Raw genomic sequence first — 22,401 nt, forward strand, 5'->3', positions numbered from 1 at the left:
AGAATTTTGTATAGAATATTTCGGAACGCACTAAGAACAACGAAAGAATGTACTATTCCTGTTTACACTAAAAGAATTTGACTAGAATGAGAATTCGCTCGTTTGATGTAAATTCACCGTATGTTAACAGTATCCAGCTGATTTTAAATTGTTGGCACAAGCGATCTTAAGACGCTTTTGTGATAACATTTTAGTAATAATGCTTGTTTGCGTTTTATGGCTAGCAGATTGGCGAGAAATATGGAGTTAGAAGTATGCTATAAATAATATGATGAAGTATACTTTAAAGATTAATAGGGTATGGAAGTAAATGCTTATTTGATATGACATATTTCGATTGTTATATAGAAATTTGTAAAATAATCACAAATTTTTAACACCGTTGAAATTTATAGATGTAGCTCGTCTAAGTTCGGACACGCTATGCTAGGATGAAAGCCAGGTTCGAAGCTACATGTGTATTTTGTACTATCAAAATCAGTTAGATCTTTTTTGGGTAAACTAAATATCTAAAGATACTCGTAGGCGTAGAGACTACTTTAAAAAGTAAAACACAATAGGTACAGACTTAATAGTCACTACATAGTATAAAACAAAGTCGCTTTCTCTGTCCCTATGTCCCTTTGTATGCTTAAATCTTTGAAACTACGCAACGGATTTTGATGCGGTTTTTTTTAATAGATAGAGTGATTCAAGAAGAAGGTTTTTGTATACAATTTATTAGGTTTTAGATAAAGCGGGCGAAGCCACGGGCGGTAAGCTAGTAGATAATAAGGCTGAAATTTTTCAAATTGAATGAGCCGTTTTAGCTTCATACACATATGAAGCTATCTATCTTTTCTTTCTTCATAATACTGTAAGAAAGATTAGATCACATTATATATTCAAGGCATTTTCAAAGTTTTACGAAATAAACTGAAAAAACTTATTTAATTTAAAAAGTCATGGGCGAAGAGTGGCTTCAGTCTAGAAATAACTTAAAATAAAGAAACAAGAAACAGTTAAAGTAATGGAATCCATTTAATACGTGTTTTGGATACTAAGAGAAACAAGACCCATTGTATAAAATAGACTTTCTCATAATCTGAATAAAGTAGAATAGATTGTGATGCTTATTACAACAAGTCATTTAATTAGAAATTCAAACGTTGAATTAAGTTTTAAAATGTCTTGGAAAATACAATTTAGATCTTAATATCATGAAAACTTACTTTTTAAGGTACCTCGTAGTTATATTTGAGGAAAAGGGTAGGCAAATCCATACTAATATTATAAATGCGAAAGTAACTCTGTCTGTCTGTTACTCAATCACGCCTGAACTACTGAACCAATTTGCAAGAAATTTGGTATAGATATATTTTGATACCCGAGAAAGGACATAGGATAGGTTTTATCCCGGAAATCCTACGGGAACGGATTTTTCTCTGAAAACGCGGGCGAAGCCGCGGGCGGAAAGCTAGTATGTATATAATGTAAAATTAAGATGTTTGTTTATATTACCTATTCATTTGTTTTACCTGTTGTCACGTTAGATAGTAATTTATTAAATTATTATCAGTTGAAGTTTATTAGTATGAAACTTGAAACAATTCAACACAACTTATCATTGAAAATTGGCAGCAGTCCCTATTAAATAAAAACCAAATTCAATCCATAAAAACAAAAGTATGTCAAAATAATACATCAATGTTAATTAAAAGATTTTAATTGACAGAACAATCGGCAGCTTTTGTTGATCGTTATACGTACAATACGACGAGGGCATAATAAAAACGATATTCATATAAGGGCCGATTTTTCAATGCTTGGATAAAACTTATCCGTCCAATAAAGTATTACACGATAATATTAAAATGTCACGTAAACTGTCAAATACGGGCAATTAGAATACGTTTTTAAAATGGTAGTTTTATACATTATTCGACGAATAAGTTTTAACCAAGGATTGAAAAATCAGCCCTAAGTTCATAGGTACTTATTCCTTGACATAAATTGAGCTCTTGTGTCGTTTTACGTAGGACTCTCATAATAACAATGTGGTTGTAATTACTAGCTGAAAAGCATCGGCAATCTATGTATCTGTGTTATGACGACTCAAAGGTGCAAGAAGTTCTCTAGAATACATTAAATGTTTGAGATTGTATGATCGCAACTTGCTATTGTATAAGTAAAGGCGATAAATATAAAGTTATATTCTTTTAAGGGCTGATTTTTCAATCATTGGTTATTCATCGAATATCGTATTAAACTACCATTTCAAAAATGTATTCTAATTGTCCGTATTTGACAGTTTACAGGTGACATTTTAAAATGTTCGTGTAATACTTTATTGGATGGATAAATTTTAACCAAGGATTGTAAATCGAGCACGCAGATGAAACTGTGTGAAAAAATAAACATTTTCAAATCCACACAAACAGATTGTAACTCTTTTTTAAAGAATACAACGTTATTTATGTAGATAAGCATTGAAATAAATTTTCATTCAGGATTTTTTAACGACCAGAGGATGTCTGTAATAATAATATTATACTGTCGTGTTTGACGTCCGTTAGTTATTTCAATGCTAATAAAATCACACAAAAATATAACAGAAATGTTGTTGGATAACATTTAATTTCTTTCGTTCATCAGTTTCGTGTTAAAGCTACATCAAGAAACTAAAATTAAAACTTTAATATTATTGAACATTTAATAAAAACAAACACTGCACATTATATTGCCTGGTAGAAATCGCTTAATAGCGATAAGGCCGCCTTTTTAGCTTTATAACATTCATTTTTTACATGTATTTACTTGGTGCTGAATAAAATGTATTTTTTTATATTATATTAATTGTATTATTCTGAAAAAAACAGTCCATTTTATTTTATGGCAATGGCGCTTAATTATTGCAGTATGCTTATTTGCAATTTTTTCTTGGTCAATACATTTCCATAATTCTCACACTATGAAAGTAAAACTGAATGAAGAACTACCTCTCTCATTATTTTGCTCAAAATTACTTAACTGTGGGAATCAGATTATGTGATAATCGTTTACTTAATAAGCGGATTTAATTAGTTTTTTTATTTATTAAGTACTAGCTGCCCCGGCAGATGCATTTCTGTACTATTGCCTCTATTACATGTTTTCTCTCCATAATATGAACCAAAACGTTCAAATAATCAACCGAAGTAGTGGTTCTAAAGTTTTGGGCTTAGCAACAAATTTGAAAGAAAGAAACATTTGGCGATTAAATTTTATTACATAGATATTAATTTCTTATTCGTTATTAAGAAAACTTTATGCCTGAAATGCTATGACTGTGGAAATGGAACACAATTTACTTTAGAGTAACTAAGTTAAGCATCAGAAGCTATTTAACAGGACTGAAATATCTTCAGCTAAATATAAGAAATACTCCGACATTTAGACTGTTCTAAACAATCGTTAATTATAACTCAGTTGCAAGTATCATGTATCTATTTATTTTATTGTTTGTTTCTTACAATTGAGTGAATTTTATATTGGCCAATAATATTCTATTTATGTACACAATAAAGGCCTATTTTATATTGCTACAATTTTATATAACAATTAAGGTAACTTTACATTTAGCATCACATAATATTCTATGTATTTACAAGTTTACAACTATAATATCTTTTTGGAATTTTCATCTTTGTGAGGATGAATGGATGTATGTATATTTTTGTTCCTCTTTCATCCCAAAGCACTGAACGGATTTTGATGATACTTAACAGTGATGTAGCTTATGTGTACCATATTAACACTGTCTTCAGCTAATACTTACTACTTTAAGAAATACTTTATTTTTGCCCGCGCGGAGGAAACTGCACAACACAGCACAGCATCTGATATGTACCATAAATTCCAATAATTCATCCTTCAATTAAACCACACAAAACATTGTTTCCAATCCACTCCCAATCTTCTCGAAGCTTGCGGTAATCTTGATTGAATATCAAAAAGTTTTTATTGATTTGTTTGTAAAGCCAATCCTGTAGATTATTACTGCCATCCATCATACCAGAGTGTCAAGCTGAAGTACCCTAAGTGTGTTTTAACTTTTATTTGGTAATTCTTATCTTTACTGTGACCGCTTCTAGAAAATGCTATGTAATATTGAGATGCTAAATTCTTTGAATATCTAGTTTTAGATAAACGCTTAAGAATCCATACTAATATTATAAATGCGAAAGTAACTCTGTCTGTCTGTCTGTTACTCAATCGCGCCTAAACTATTGAACCAATTTGCATGAAATTTGGTATGGAGATATTTTGATACCCGAGAAAGGACATAGGCTACCTTTTATTGCGAAATATGTACCACGGGCGAAGCCGGGGCGGACCTCTAGTATTTTATATCTCTAGTCAGTTCCTTGTTTGTTTTTCTTCTCTTAAAGCTTTTCAGCTTTTTTAAATTATGCAATTAGTTTACTAGTTATTTTATAAGGTCTATTTTTTATTGTTAATTTTTTCCTCGCTTATCATTTATATAAGGGCCGATTTTTCAATCCATGGTTAAAACTTATCCGCCCAATAAAGTATTACACGATAATATTAAAATGTCACCCCTAAACTGTCAAAGGCGGGCAAAGAATACATTTTTGAAATGGTAGTTTAATACGTTATTCGACGAATAAGTAGGTATTAACCAAGGATTAAAAATCAGCCCTTAATGATATTAATCAATCAATTTGTAAATGATCCTTTATTCTACAAGATAATCTAAAATTATTCCTTTCAATACAAAAAAACAAGTTTAGACAGTGTTCCTGACAACTCCCTTAAATTAAATACGTTTCGTACAATGATTAACTTTCAATTTAACTTCTTAACCCGAGTCACGTTAAAAATCAAGGATCCAACCTTGATTTTGAAGAAAGTAAGGCCAAATTAAATACGGTTTAAGAGTGAATGAAATTGAGATAAAGTAAATTTGGTAATTTGGAAGCAAACATTCGAATTGGAATGAAATAATTGTTATCGTCAACAATTATTGAAATTAATGGAATAGCGTGGACAATATTGTTAAGCTTTTTATAAGTATGCTTATCATGATCATTTTTTTTTATCCTTCCTTTTATAGAATATATCCTCCTTACCTTTTTTAGGCTATGATTATTATCAGACTGGTCTATTGCGGTTTGAAAATAAATTTATTGTTAAGCACTGTCATACAATTATTTTTTTTTTTTTTTGGAAACTGTTCGTAATTCGTTAAGCTGCAAAATGCAATTGTAAATGATTTAATGTGAAAAGATGATTTATGTTTCAATGAATAAAAATTAAGGTAAATCATCCTCGAATCCCACATACAAAAATCTTAATGGGCCCTCTTCACAATAGTCAGCGTTGGGCGAGTAGAGGCAATCACGATAGTGTAGAGGCAGTATTTAATCTGTGGTAGAGGCTAGCTGTTTATTCATGCCGTAATGGCGGCAAACATCGACGATCATTTATTGGGCCAACGCTGCCCATTGTGTAGAGGCCCCATTACACATTAATCACATCTCAACAAATCAAACCGCACACGGCAGAGCGTAATGGGCCAATTTTGCGTTCGATTATATTGAATAAAGTTCAATTTACGAGTGCGAGTTTGTTCCCCGACGGAAATTCGAGCACGCAATGTTGCGGGAATCTTTATACATATCTCGTTTGAAATTTATGTTTCCTTTCATAAGAATAATATTGCTTAATTCGATCCGTTTTTAAAAACAATCCGCGCTTTGATGTGGAAATGCGTGGTAGGAAACCGTAAAGAAATGACATATTAATAGACGTTTGTGTTACATTTGCATTGTTATTTTGAGTATGTGGGTATGACGCTTTTTTCTTTTTTACTAGCTTCCGCCCGCGACTTCCTTGTTGTTTTCTTGCTGAAAAGATTTCGGCTAACAATGTATTTCTCCCGCCAAATCGGTCTGTTCCCTTCGATGTTCAGCCGTATGAAATGGACCAGGAAAACTTTTTATTCATTATTACCTCGTTGAATCTACATAATATTTTCGGAACTGTAAAGAAGCAGTTAATTGTAACATGAACATAGATCTATTTAAAAACTAATGACACACTTAAATATTTGAATAGATACAGTTAGTTCAACGGGACTACCTAAGTGATAAAAATCTATACAGATATAGGTAGTACTACTAAGCTCAGCTTACGACCTTGCCCGCATGGTAATTGAATAAAAATAATCCATTATTCTGATCCTAATCTACTTGCATAATAAATTTTAGCTTAACGAGTTCAGCAGTTTTGCCGTGAAATATTAACTAACTGACACATCCATTTGGGTATCATTTAAGCTATCACCAATTTAATTAGTTTTGTGTTTCTTAAATAATAGGGTTTGTCCTCAAAATAGTAGATCTGTCACCAAAATGTAGTCACCAAACAATGCAAAATCAGTTCCACAATAAATCACCTAAAATCCTGAGATATAAGGTCTAGTACCAAATAAATGTTTTTGTATGTATTATAATAGGTGTGTCCTAATAAGTATTTAAGCAAACTAATTTAAAGAGATCACCAATAAATCATATTATGTTACTAGAAAATTGCATTAAATTCAAATAAAAAATTAGGGTTGTCATCATCGTTTCAACCAAAAGATTCTCCCAAGGTTCTAAATTTCCACTGGTAGTATAAATTATATTTAAATAAAATTTTTAGCAGAGTAGTAAATAAAACAATTAAAGTCAAAATAATCAATATTTATTGTTTAAAATAATTACCACTGAACAATCAGCGCTGGTTTAAAATAGCTGGCTTATGGCTAGCAGAATAGTAGATAAAACACTTAATTAAAGTTAAAATAATCAATATTTATTCTTAAAAATGATAACCACTGAATAATCATTTGGTCATCATTGGTCAATTTTTAAAGCGCGCCAATTTGTCTCCGCCCCTTTGATCATTTTTTCATTAAAATTATAAATTGATGTATTAAATTGGTAACGAATAGTATTAATTTAATATCTGAACGAAATAAAATGTTACTATAGTCCTTTCCACCTAAGATGATTTCTGTGACACATCGATTTTTGACACGTGTAGAGATGTCGGTTACTGAAATCGTATCAATTGTTTCCGATAATCGATAATATTCTATATGGAAATGAAATCGATTTGAATAAAGTACCAAAATTAGTTTTTTCGGCATTTCGCCAACAATTAACTAAGGAAACTTAGCAAACAACAGCAACAAAAAGTCAACAATAACAATTAGTAACAATAACAGAATACCACGTAAAGTATCAATATAAAATTGCAATTTGCATACAAGGCTGACGCACTCGTACAGACGATTGACTCGATTGTCAAATGATCACAAGATGGGCGCCGATTATATGATTTTCCAACCCTATGATTTTTCAACGATCCATTTCATGTACACGAATTGCGTAGGTATTATATTTTTGTGTTATTTTATTTTATTTTTCATTATATTAAACTAAACAATACTGTTTTTGATTTATAAGCTTAAGGCGTGAATCGGGTAGAATGACCTTTTAATACCGAAAATTAACTCTAGTTATAACCGTTTTTCTTCTTAGATTCTTAATGTACATATCTAAAAAAAATGTATATTAAAGTTTCGAATATGATAAAGGGCATGGTTGTTTTAATTTGTTTATTTTACAATCAGGTTTTTTGGAAAAAAATCATGAACTGAGGTAGATTTTTGGACTTTAAACCAAAACGCTAAGTCAATATAACGTCAATTATTGTAGAATTTTTACAGTGTGTTTATGAAATTGAAACACAGGGCATGGTTGTTTTAAATTTTGATTCCATACCCAAATATCATTTTAAATAATTTTTATACGTACTTTTACTACGGTAGATTCGCGCCGGTCCCCCGATCCCGCCTTGTAAATCGTCGTCAAGGTCGCTAGCCCCTATTAACGCCTTAAGATGTTTCATTTTTATATTTTTGGTAATAATGCCGCCATAAAATAAAAATATTATGCACTAAAATTATTTTGACTTTAAACATAAAATTCGTAATTCGGAACACGATGAAGTGTCACAGGAATCATCATAGGTGAAAAGGACTATACTGTATTGGTGACAAAATATCAAATAAAAAGGAATCGCAGTCAGGGATCAATAATCGATTTATTTGGTGACAGATCTACCATTCTGAGCACAGAGCTATTATTTAAATAACAAAACCGTTATTATAAGAACGAAGTTTTATATTCATGTAATGCAATATAATTTTATTGGTTATCGATCTCTTATTTTACACATATATTAACATTAATTTGATAATTCATACCTGGGAACAATTTTTGTTTATCTGAGAACGAAAATATTTCGTGGTGATAGATCTATTTATTAGGTGATACAACTTGATGACAAATATAAATTTTGGTGATAGAAAATATAGTTCCCCATCCATTTAGAGTTATTATTATATGTGTTTATAGGATTTTTTACTTGTACTCGTTTGTCACAGTTATTCTTTTACGTAATTTAGGAAATAGACCGGTCGTATTGCGAAAGTTGTTATAGAACTCTATTAAAATCATGTTTGACTTCTTATTTCATTTTAAACTAAAGTTGTCACCCGGCTTCGTGTGAAATGTGACTATACATTGTTAAGATATAATATTTATTACTAGCAGTGCATCCCGGCTTCGCCTGAGTTACACTGTCGAAAATTGGTTGTAGGAACTCAGAAATCATCGTGGGCTCATGTACAATACTTTGCTGAAAATCAACACATGATCAAATCCGTAGTTTATAGTTACATAATAGACATACAGACAAACATTCATTTTTATATATTTATTAGAGGTTATTATTAATTGACTTGATACAATAAAGTTCAATGTCGGTTTAATGTTTCATTGATGAAACTAAGATAAATTTATATTTGAAATATCGCAGCAAATAATTAATGTAGCTGTAGTTTCCGCTGAGAGCAATGAATAAATGAAAATCATGATGTTGTGGACAATGATATCCTGAAAATTAAATGTATATTAAAATTTCCCTGGTTTCAATGGAGTCGTAAAATAATTCAATTTTAAATTATAACACTTATTATGTTAGTTTATCTATAAGTACTTATTTATATTCTTTTATCAGCAAAGCAATTACAATGTTTTATAAAATTTAAGATTAATTATTGAATGAAATTTCTCTTTGATAAGTAGTCGTCGTCGTCGTCGTTTCAGCCGTGGGATAGGTAGTACCACAGACTAATAATAATATACTACGTATACAATATTATTATTTGAAATTTTTATTGCAGATTATAATATAAATTGCTACTATAGTATAGTTACTAGTCGGTATAGTAAGTATTATAATATCTGTGCCATAGTACAATGCGAGACGAAGAGCTGTCCAATTCAAGCCCGACATAAGATTGATCAATGAATTAGTAAGTACTGAAATTCCGCCCCATATTCCACAAAGGGACAAACAAATGTTTACAGGAATTGGAAACATAACCGTTGCATTCTCAAATCTCTCTCCAATAATTTAGAGCTACAACACAGAGAAATAGTATGAATATAGGTATAGTATTACTAGCTTTCCGCCCGCGGCTTCGCCGCGTTTTCAAAGGAAAAACCCGCATAGTTCCCGTGGGATTTCCGGGATTAAACCTATCATACGTGTTAATCCAAGTTACCCTCTATACGAGTGCTAAATTTCATTGTAATCGGTTCAGTATTTGCGTGAAAGAGTAACAAACACACACATACACATCCTCACAAATTTTCGCATTTATAATATTATTAGTAGGATAGGATATATAATTAGGATATTCTCTGTAGTATTATTTATTATCTGTGGTCTGACACACTAGTTTTTTAAGTAACGATTAATAAAGTATGGGAACCCACGTATATCTTGTTTTCTAAGGAATCTTTACACAATGTATCGTCTTTGTCGTGAAAAAAGAGATCAAAACAACTACTAGAAAAACTTTACCAGCATTCATGTCCTAAACCTTTATATAACTGAGAGAGATCTGTAGAGATACAATGGAAACAAAATAGGTTAACGATACTATTAACAATTTCGTTCAAACTGTTTCAGTAGTTTTTGCGTGATGAAACATCAAACACACAAACAGACTTTCGCATTTTTAATATACGTAAATAATATTTTCTTTACGATACCGGAAGTTTAAGGGTAAGCGTATATTTTAAGGCAATAACCTTCAAATCAACAAACGAGAATTAAAAACTAGAGCAACCGACCTACATTCATGAATATTTAAATATATATAACATAATTTTATTCGCAATTTATCAGTATTTCACCACAGTTTATAGTTTTGTATTTAAACGCGATTTTGGACGGGTATAGTTTGCGTTTAGTTAATCGCCAAATAGGGTATTCAAATATCCCAACGTTCCTGCCCCGAATAATAATTAGATCTGATTATCATGCAATCTATACCAATATTATGAAGTGTTTAGTTGTTTAGTTTTTGCAGAAGAGTTTGTTTGCTTGCTTGAACGGAACTCAGGAACCAGGTCTGATAATTTCACAGTTAGATAGTCCATTTATTGAGGAAGGCTATATCACATCGCGCTAAGACCATAGGTGCAATGAGGGTAAAATCGCGAAGCATAGCTAATTTCCTAGTTCCAATATATAATGTGGAACTAGTCAACATAAAATAATAGAGACTTTAAAATCAAATTAAATTACGAATACATAATAAGAATTAAATACCTTCCGCCGTTTTTGGGAATAGCATTCCTCTCGATATCTTAATCTTATCTTCATCGCTAACTGTTCAAGTCTACATAATAAATTAAATAATTAATTACACGTAATGACACATAATTGCACATTATAAATACATAACAAATAATTTAATTAAACCATTTTTTTTTAATCCTTTTATTATGATCGTCAATTTAGTTGATACAATTTAGAATTTATAATCAAAACTGCAAAACCATCTCTATCATTTCAATAAAACACCCGAATCTTTTGGCTTAATTTTTAATTAATTTTTTTGTTTATAAATCCAAATACACTAATAAATTAATATTCGCATAAATTAATAACAGGAAAAAAATATTTGTAAAAACTCCACTGGCCTAGTGCATCGTTTAATTGACCTTTAGGTGTTATATTAGTAATAATAAGATAATGTTTTTATTGTTCCATATAAGAAATGTTTATAACGTGCAATTGTATTAATCTTCTTATACATATATAAAATTCTCGTGTCACAATGTTAGTCTGCATACTCCTCCGAAACGGGTGGACCGATTCTCATGAAATTTTCTGTGCATATCGGGTAAGTCTGAGAATCGGCCAACATCTATTTTTCATATGTACCACGGGCGAAGCCGAGGCGGGCCGCTAGTATATAAATAAAACAAACAATATCAGAATCACAATTTTAACACTTAGATATAAAAAAGTTCGCTTATGTAAAAAAGAAACTGCTAAAAATATAGTGCTCTCTTTCTCTTATTTTCAACCTCATAATATCATTCTTCTCGCTCTTGTAACGAAATTTTCCTAAAACACTTTTGCATTTAGCCATATCCACTTATCGATTCCTTAGGGTAAAAGTGGGATAGATGCCCCACTTTTTGAAATAGCCTCATAACTTTAAAAACATGAATCTTATACGAACACTTTGTATGAATATAGCTAGGTTAATTATCTGTTTTGAATTACTATATATATTTTTTATCCTATCATTTATAGATAATGTGTAATAATAATAAATATTTTTGTAGAACACCTTTTTTGAGGATAGATGCCTACAGAGTGGGATTGATGCCTTACATACTCTATAAACGCGAAATCTAATAAAATTTATATGATAAACCAGTAAATGTCATGTTAACATAGTTGTTCTGTTGTCCAAGAATATTTACTTGCGCTCGCACTCCTTCTTTTCGTGGCGTGGTTCTCCTACAATCAGTATAAGGGCAGATCATTAATAAGTAAGTATACATAACAAAAAAAAACAAATTAAACGAGTAAAATCGGTTAACATAAGAAAACCTCTGACGCAATCAGGTAAAAATATAAACAGTTCCTGTGATTATCGATAATAACATACAGTACATATGTATTGAGGGATAGATGCCCTTAGAGGCCCCTAAGGGCGTCTATCCCTCGAAAAAAAGGGGCAACTATCCTTTTTGATAAGGATAGCTGCCCCAGTATTTTTTTTTATTAAATAAAAACAAAAGAGCCATTATTTTCACTTAGATTTGTACTTAATGAACTAGTGTATAGACATAATAAGAAATATAGTGAAATTTATTAATACTTATAAAGTTATGCAAAGGCAAATATCAACCTTTTTAAATTTTAACGTGTTCGTGAAGTTCGCCCCGGATATTATAACACGCACTAGCGAAACACGTCTTCATCAAACAACAGCTCATGCGTACCCGAGGTGTGGGGTGATAGGAGCTCCTATTTAAATCATTAATTCGTAGTCACGACTCTGGGAAGTGAGGTTTTTTGAAAATGGGGCATCTATCCCCTTGCGGCATCTATCCCACTTTTACCCTAATTGCCACCTAACCAGAATATCTTAAATAACTTCATTGTAGACACTATAAAAAAGGCTACATAAATAATTTACATAAATTATTCAACGAATTTTAAGCGGTTTTTTTAATAGATAGAGTTATTATAGATATATGTTAATATTTATTAGGTTTTAGACAAAGCGGGTGAAGCCGCGGCTGGAAAGCTAGTATATATATAAATTGAATTAATATCACTCTTACTTTTCACCAAATTGAGTGACATTCTAGAGACAAAGAAGTTTATTGAAATAACTAGCTTCCGCCCACGACTTTGTACGTGCATCCCCGTTTTTCCCCGTTCCTGCAAGAATTTCGGGAAATCCTTTCTTAGCGGATGCCTACGTCCTCAATCTCATCTACCTGCATGCCAAATTTCAGCCCGATACGTCCAGTGGTTTGGGCTGTGCGTTGATAGATCACTATATCAGTCACCTTTGAGTTTATAGATATGTAAATGAAACAAATAGATTCGAAGACATTTACACCATTTAGCTATTATGTAGAGCTTTGCTTCTGTATTTTATATCTCATAATGTCAAGATATTATAAGATTCTAGGTGTGCCCCGCGGTTTTGTCCGCATTGCCCCGCTGCTTTTGGTCTTAGCGTGATAGTATGATATATAGCCTTCCACGATAAATAGGCTATCTAACACCGAAAAAATTCTTCAAAACGGACCAGTAGTTCCCGAGATTAGCGCGTTCGAACAAACAAACAAACAAACTCTTCTGCTTTATTATCATATCATACAATTGAATTATTTTATATAAAACCTAGGTAACTATAATAAAGCCATAAAATAACTAAAAATTTCAAATATTTTGTCACTTAAGACTGAACAACTGAACAATATGTTGTTTTACGACGATCATATACGAGAATTCTATAGTAGGTCAAAGTTCATACGTGCTTAGTGTTACTAAGAAATTGTTTTCTTTTAATAACATCTTATCAAAAATTCAATTTCATTGAGAAATTTTATATCTTTCTTACGAATTTACAGCTCTCAGGAGATAGACAAGGAACAACAGAGTATAAATGTTTATAAATATTCATAGAATGTTTGTTACAAAATGAAAAAACTTTTTTAATTTTCCGTGTTTTCATTTAATTGATAGTCAATGCTTTTGAAGAGAAACGATGATTAATCTCATACTTTTTGATATTATTAGTAAAATATTAAAAAAGCAAATAATTAATTTGTACATACCTAAATAACATATACCTACTAATTATATCTGTTAGAAAAAAACATTTAAAAGTAAGGAAAGGAAAATGAAGGAAGTATTTTAATAAATAACTGCATCAAATATCCGGAAATCAGAACTTAATATTAAATTGTACATATGTTATTTCTGTAACTCTACATTTGTAAAGACACATCGCTTAGGCTAACATCAATAATTAAATCATACGCATAAATGACTTAGCCAATGATAACGTAATTCACAAACCCTTCCGACATAATTGCTTGCTCACGCAAAAATATAATCAAATCCGAATGTCAGCCTATTATTATGAGCTTTAAAATTATATTTTATTACATAAAACCTATTTATATTCGACCGGAGTAATCCAAGGAGTTCAACCCACAAATTATCTTTTATAATTAGGTAAATTACACCCAGTTGACACTTAAATACTATTAAGTATAATTACTCACGAGTTTCGCAATCCTTGACTCGAAATTCGGCAACTTCCAATTCACTTTTCAACTGAAATAGTCATTGTCATTGCGCGCCAAAACTTTTAAATTAAAATATAAAACTGTCAATCACATCGTTGACACGTTTATAAATTTAAATTTGGAATCGTTAACACGCGATTATTACGTCACATCATTGACACTGTTACTTTTTAAAGTTATTTTTTTAATTCGCGACGGGCGAAAGTACGGATGCCAGCTAGCGGGCGCACGCAACTGAGTATAGTCTCAAAGTGAAAAGAGCAAGGAACGTTCCCGCGTCAGTTTATCCGAGTTAGCCCGTGATGTTTTTGCAACACCGTGATTCGTGTCAGTCAATTAAGGAAGATTCTCTCAGATTGAACATTGCCAATTTAATAAATCTCTTAAGATATGGGTTCGTTTTACACAATTTCTTGACAAATCTACGAGCTACGCGGATTTATTCTTGACAGTTTGACATATTGTAGAACGATAAATTCTCTGATTTAGAAGTCTGTTGGACTTTGTAACTTTTCAGGGGGATTAGAGGAAAGTTTTTGCGTTTTCTATCCGTATGCGTCCCTTCGGAGCCACAATGATGACCGCGATTTTTTATTCGTGTACGTGCTCAGCTTCTTTGCCTTACTGCGGGAAACTTGATGCAAGTTTTGTGTAGTTGGGAAAAAGATTTCCCGAACTTCGAGTATCGTCAATGGCAGTTTTTTATTTGTATTAAAGATGCGGGTTTATTGTCATCGAATTTCATCGATACTAAGAAAAACTGAAAAGTCAAAGTACAAAAGTAAAAAATTATACAGCTCTCTTTTGTTTTCTTATGTTTGCAGTTACTATTAAAATATCGTTTATTAACATTTTAAAAGGTTTAGTGAAATTACCAAACAAGTATGGTTGCCTTTGTATAGTAGAGCTCTCTTTTAAAGTCTCTTATTTATGTATAAAACAATATCCTACAATTTACATTCATATGCATTAAAAATAACACTTTTAATGTGTCACTAGTGCATCTTCTCTTCTTATATATAAAAATGAATCGCAAAATGTGTTGGTAAGCGCATAACTCGAGAACGGCTGAACCGATTTCGATAATTCTTTTTTTATTATATTCCTTGAAGTACGAGGATGGTTTTTAAGTAGAGAAAACGTAAATATGTACCACGGGCGAAGCCGGGGCGGACCGCTAGTTTTTAATAAAACTCATCCAAGGATAACTCATGAAATTAATTAATTATCCAACTAGTTATAGATACGCTGTGACGTATACGATAAGTGAATGACCTCGTGATACATTTACGAAAACATTACGACTTTAATAGAAAATTCGATATGAATGAAACAATTAAAAAACATTTCTAAAAACATAAATAAAATTAATCGATGGAAATCGATTTTATTGTCAATCCATTTTAATTGAATTTTTTAATGGAATGTAATCATCTCAATAAATTAATGTTTCTTGAGAATATAAGCGTGTAAAACCTGAGATAAAAATAATATACACATAAAGATTAATATAAATAAATAACGTGTGAAATCACGAAAATAGCATGCGATTTAAAACAAATCTATTTTCAGAATGAATAATTGCTCTACATTAGTTTTCTCGGTATAAAATAAATCTGCATCGAACAAATATGCTAAAAATGTATTATTTTGGACAATACAGTCAATTTGATTTATATTTTACATTCTGAATATGTTCTGAATCGAGTTGGACAAGGCATAAACAATTTATTAAAATAATCAAGCAAAGCCAAACAAGCTTTAATATACCTAATAAATTAATCTCGTTTTGTATCCGTCAAATTTATTTTATTAAACAAGTTAATAATACTATTTATGGCTGATTTTTCAATGCTTGGATAAAACTTATGCGTCGAATAATGTATAAAACTACCATTTTAAAAACGTATTCTAACTGCCCGTATTTGACAGTTTACGTGACATTTTAATATTATCGTGTACTTTATTAGATGGATAAGTTTAATCCAAGCATTGAAAAATCGGCCCTTAAACTGAGCAATAAAAATGTTCCAGATTCAACCAAAGTTAAAGAATTAACGAAATTCGTTCCAATTTCCATCTATTTCCTTGTACCTTTTGATAATCTATGGTTTATTTTCAATATTCATGTACACAGGACCTTTTTACCAAGGATACTATTGTACCAGTCCGTACTACGCGAGATTATTTTACAAAATCGAAGGAAATATGTTAAAAATTTACAAGGACTATACCTATTGGTATTCGATTATACGCGTTTGGGAACTATAAATCTATCAGAGGTTAATTCGTTTTTACCCTCGCCTTGAAGTTTGAAGATCTTGATAGAAACTGATGAATTGCTAGATGTGAAGTTTAATAATTTTTTATTTAATAATCGTAAGTTAATGATCGTTATCTATTACGCCTGGTAGGGTTTTTATAAGTTTTAAACTTTACAGTTAATTTTCCTAAACTAAACAGAGACAAACCAAAAGTCAATAAAATGCATTCGAATCTTTTTGAGTTATTAAAGTATTATAAAAATATATAGGTGTTTAAGTTATCAGAATCAATGGCAACCCATCTTTTCACTTAAATTATTTTCACTTAAGTTTTATATAGGTAACAATAAAAAAGGTATAATACTCGATTCGTTATTAATCCGAAGATACTAAACCATAATAATTCAATGAACCATATCGTAAACACGTAAGAGCGTCTTGATTACCATTAATGAATGGTTCCTAATTGCTTGTGGATTGCACTAAGAACCGATATTGAATAAACATGTGGGTAGATGATTCTTACCCTTTAATTATAGTAGTGAACTAACTTTATATTGTGGCTCCTATCACTCCTTTGCTATGTGCCAATTTCAACAACCTATATATTGTGATCACCCCTTTTATATGTTACTAACGGTCCGCCCCGGCTTCGCCCGTGGTAAATATTTTGCAATTAAAGGTAGCCTATGTTCTTTCTCGGGGTCTAAAGATTGTCTGTGCTAAATTTCATCAAAATCGGTTGAGAGGTTTAACCGGGAAAGCGTAACAGACAGACAGACAGAGTTACTTTAGCATTTATAATATTAAGTAGGGATTACAACTTTACTTTATAACAAACTTTAGTCATCGGTTAATTATTTTGTTGAACTGTACCTTTAATATATTTTACAGCAAGCGTGGGCGGACGGATACAATAATTTTCATTACTTACTATCTTCGCAAGTATGCCATAAAATGTAATGAACTCATAACTGGATCAAGATAATTGCACTTTTTATAAAACGTTCTTATATGTCTGAGAATTTACGAATCATGCTAATAAATTTTAATGTACCTATTGCAAAATTATTAATTATACTAATTTTAACTTTTTTACTACTTACTACTGTTATAAATAATATTTACTACTTTTTCACGAAAAAACCATGACAGGTAGTAAAAATGAAAGAGAGTGAAAGAAAACAAAATATATTTATTGGCACACTTGCAATCAGTCATAATAATATTATTATCCACCGAACTAGTTCTACACACTCTTTTTATTGCCTGTAGCTTCGCCCTTTACCAATGTGTGTAAATATAGTAGATAAAAATATAAATAGTATTCAATATTTTATTGTATTACATATCACTGCATAGTAGCTGTAAAACAAAGTCGCTTCCTGCTGTCTGTCTGTGCCTATTTATGCTGAAATCTTAAAACTACGCAAGATATTTTGATGCGATTTTTTAAAGATAGAGTTGATCTCAAGAAAGTTTTTAATATACATTTATTAAGTTACCGACAACACGGGAGATTCCTGGAAAGCTTATAAATAAGTCAAACAGGTATATTGTATTAAATATTACTTAATTATAATACATATCAAAAACACACTGATTGAGAAATATCTTGGTTTCAGGCGGCTGATATCTCCGGAATTAGGTCGACAATTACAGAAGCAATCTTCACACAGCATCTAGAAGTCAATCAGAATTAATTCTGCGAACATTGAAATACACATTCTAGCCTAGTATTAGTAGATTAGTTGGAATGTCCTTGGTTGGACTAAGAATAGGTACTATATACATTGATACAGTTGAATAGTGTTCCAAATTTTCCCTTTTCAAACTATTAATATGGAGTTTTTTAGAATTTAATAAATCTTAATTGTAAGAAAGTATTGTGTATATACATATTATAGGTTGCATTAATATCCAATGTAATAGATATTTGAAAAAATTGTGTTTGCGTGAAAAAGGCGTGAATATCGCTAGTGGCGTTAATTGTATCCGTTATCAAATCATTCGTTCTTTTAAATATATATGGAAAACTAGCGGTCCGCCCCGGCTTCGCCCGTGGTACATGTTTACGTTTTCTGTACATAAGAACCATCCTCGTACTTCAAGGAATATAATAAAAAAAGAATTATCGAAATCGGTTCAGCCGTTCTCGAGTTATGCGCTTACCAATACATTTTACGATTCATTTTTATATATTATATAAGAAGATAGGTATATTAGATATGAAAAAAATGTGTTTGCGTGAATAAGGCGTGAATATCGCTAGTGGCTTTCATTGTAATCGTTATATGAAATCATTCGTTCTTTTAAATATATCATTCGTTCTTTTTTCGAGGGTAGGCGCTCAAAAAGTTAGTAACGTTTTTTTTGAGCTCTGAGTTTATAAAAGTTTTAAAAATAATTTATAGCAATTTTTCACTATAAATCTATGAGTCTGTAAAGTATTACACCTACCAGCATATCATCCTTACTTTGATTTCCCTTTATTTGCAAAAAAACACAAACACTGGTTTTTTACTGGTACTAAGATGGAGAACTTGAAAGAAAACATTGCACAGATGACTGAGAATTTTAACACCAGGATGGCAGAGTTCCAAAAGCAATTGCAAACTAACAACACACCTGCCTCCTCTAATATTACTACGGAATTTTCACTCTTCCAAAATTTTATATTGTCTTCGCTGAAAATCCTGCAGAGTGAAGTGGAGATGTTGTACAAGCTACATGACATACAGGAAATGCGGTCTCGTCGCAAGATTCTTCTTCTGCACGGAGTTAAGGAAGACCACAATGAAGACACAAAAGCAGTAGTGTTAGCGACTTTATCTAGCAAGCTTCAGTCGTTGAACCTTGATGCGGACTCCTTCAGTCGCTGTCACAGGATGGGTCATGTGAGTACTAGTGCTGTCAAGCCTCGTCCTTTATTAGTAAAGTTCAGAGATGTAGCAACGAAGAATACTGTCTGGTTTTCCAAAACTAAGTTCAAAAACAGTGGTGTCACTCTCTCTGAATTCCTCACTAAATCTCGACACGAAACTTTCATGGCCGCTAGGAAGAAGTTCGGGCTCCCCAAATGTTGGACCAAGGATGGCAATGTGTTCATTATTGGTTCTGATGGCGATAAGTACCAAGCAACCTGCCTAAACGATTTAAACACTATTCCGTGCGCGCGAGTGGATAATGTGCAATTGACCTCAAGTGTTCCTATGTTAAGCGATTCAAATAACTGTACTAAAGCCGCTTCTAGACCTAAAAGAATGGGTAATAAGATTAAATAAACTTATTAATATGCACATTATAATATTACATTGTATGTCCTTCTCAAACTAATTTCACCTTTATTGTTGTGTCTTATGTATCCTTTTTCTTTATAATCACCTTCCGTATGTCCGATTACTCTTTTTTACCCTCTTTTGTGTATTTTAAATCATTGTTAATTTTTGTGTCGTTTTTCAAATATTGTTTTTACATTCGAATGACATTCTGTCAGTGTCAAATGTCAATAATCAATTATTGTCTGATATGTCAATAGCAAATGTCAAATGTCAATTATGATTTAAGTATGTTTTTGTTTCGTTTCATGTAATTTTGCAATAACCTGTTTTATATTGTATTTGCTGGGGGTGTAGAAAAAAATAAGCGTTTGTTTGCTTATATTATATAATTTGTGTTGTGTATATACGTATATATTATAATATAATACATATATTATTTAATATTTATTTTATTGTCTATTGTATATAGCACGTATCTATTTAATAAATTCTAATATTCTATTTTACTCTTAAATCTTTTCGGTGTTTGTAAGTAAGGTGTATAAACTGTTTACTTTTGTAATTAATGGTTAAAGACGACTCATCTAGTGATCTTAACTATATGTCTCTATCTTCCGAAGACGATAGTAGTGACGATAGTTTTCGCAGTTCTTCCTTTGTTCCGTTAAATAATTTCCTATCCTCTTGTCTCCCTCCCAGCTTGAAAAGTTTCAATGTAATCCATATAAATGCCCAAAGTTTGCCTGCACACTATCCTGATTTCCTCTCCTCCTTCGACTCTATTAATGCCCACGCTATCCTTATTTCCGAGTCTTGGCTCAAACCCTGCCTTCCTTCCTCTGCCTACTCACTTCCTGGTTTCCACTTAATACGGAATGATCGCTCGGGGAGGGGTGGGGGAGGCGTCGCAATTTATCTACGGTCTCACATTCCATTTAATATTGTAAGCGTATCGCCGCAACCCCCTCCCCCTGACGCTGCTGAACATCTCATTATTGAAGTTTCCTTATCCCATAAAAAAATCCTCTTGGGTGTGTTTTATAGTCCTTCCCTCTCCATTAATTACTTCCACTCCTTCGAAACCATCCTCGCAAAATTTATTCCTATCTATGAGCATTCCATCCTTATGGGGGATTTTAACACCTGCCTCCTTAAAAACGATTCCCGAGCCAAGACTCTCCTTTCTATTACTGAATCTAACAACCTTCATCCTCTCTCCTTAAAACCTACTCACTCTATTCCAAACTGTTCTCCTTCTCTCCTCGACCTAATCTTTGTCTCCTCTCCTAACCTCGTCCTAAAATATGGTCAGTATGATGCTAGTGCATTCTCTCATCACGACCTTATTTTCCTCTGTTACAATTTGCGATCTCCCAAACCTAAACCCAAACTCGTGATGCGACGCAATTTTGCTGGGATAGACATCGAAAGTCTTCACCGTGATGCCGGTAAGATTGACTGGTCTGTTATATTATCTGCCGATACAATGGACTCGAAAGTTGATTTGTTTACTTCACTTCTGACTCAGCTATACGACCAACACGCACCCCTCAGACCAGTCAAACTTAAACATTTACCTGCTCCCTGGCTCACGGATGACCTCAAGTCACTGTTAAATTTAAAAGCGAAAGCTAAAGCCAAACTTAAGTCGAATAACAATGACTTGAACAGGGAAAAGTATGTCAAGATTCGGAATCGTTGCAATACATGTTGTAGAGATGCACAACGACGCCATATTCACTCATCTGTCGAGAACGGCGACTCCAGTAAAATCTGGAAATTCTTAAAATCCATAGGAATTGGTAATAAACCTAGTAACCCCCTTCCTGATAACATTAATATAGATCTTCTAAATCAGCATTTCACCGCTTCTTCTCCTATTTTAGATAATAACACAAAATCAAACTCTCTCCAATATATTTCTTCTTTACCAATTCCTGATTTCCCCCCGTTCCATCTGAGCCAATTCGCTAATGGTGATGTTAAGAAGAGCATAATGTCAGTATCGTCTAATGCAGTCGGTAGTGACGGCATTAGTCGTAACATGATCATCCCTATCCTTGACCTCATCATTCCTATCGTAACTCATATTTTAAACTTTTCCATCTCCTCGGGTACTTTTCCCTCTGCTTGGAAAAGTGCTCAGGTTATTCCTCTCCCTAAAAAGTCCAAACCCTCCTCCCACAGTGATTTCCGACCAATTTCTATTTTACCGTTCCTGTCAAAAGTTCTTGAAAAATTAGTGCATCAACAATTCAGTATTTTCCTTAACAGACATAATTTATTCAATCCTTTCCAATCCGGTTTCCGTCCTGGTCATGGGACGACTACTGCTCTCACCAAAATCACCGATGACATTAGACTTGGCATGGACAACAAACAACTCACCGTACTTACGCTACTTGACTTCAGCAATGCTTTTGGCTCTGTTGACTTCGAGTTACTGCTGGGTTTGTTACGTTCACTTAACTTATCGCCATTAGCGTGTGATTGGTTTCGTAGTTATTTATACGGGCGCCGGCAGCGAATTGCACTCGATGACATTTCATCGTCCTGGCGCAATATCAATGCCGGCGTGCCTCAAGGTTGCGTCTTGTCCCCTCTTCTCTTTGC

The 22,401-nt window shown here is 32.3% G+C and overlaps 1 protein-coding gene and 1 long non-coding RNA gene across 2 annotated transcripts in view; both read right to left on the reverse strand.

Moving 5' to 3' along the window:
- Nucleotides 1-1,942, reverse strand: part of LOC149484873 (uncharacterized) — a 174,955-nt gene extending 173,013 nt beyond the window's left edge. Inside the window, exon 1 of the long non-coding RNA XR_016316327.1 lies at nt 1,817-1,942. This is a non-coding gene — a long non-coding RNA (uncharacterized LOC149484873). The remainder of the gene's footprint in view (nt 1-1,816) is intronic.
- Nucleotides 1-14,503, reverse strand: part of LOC149484876 (cardioacceleratory peptide receptor-like) — a 78,816-nt gene extending 64,313 nt beyond the window's left edge. Inside the window, exon 1 of the mRNA XM_089701212.1 lies at nt 14,220-14,503. The gene's annotated coding sequence lies outside the window, so the exon portion shown is untranslated. The remainder of the gene's footprint in view (nt 1-14,219) is intronic.
- Nucleotides 14,504-22,401: the final 7,898 nt, after the last annotated feature.

The sequence above is a fragment of the Colias philodice genome, chromosome 11 (assembly GCF_061535455.1).
Source record: "Colias philodice isolate Cphi_HAF_F1 chromosome 11, ilColPhil1 Martin Lab GWU primary, whole genome shotgun sequence".
Classification (NCBI taxonomy): domain Eukaryota; kingdom Metazoa; phylum Arthropoda; class Insecta; order Lepidoptera; family Pieridae; genus Colias; species Colias philodice.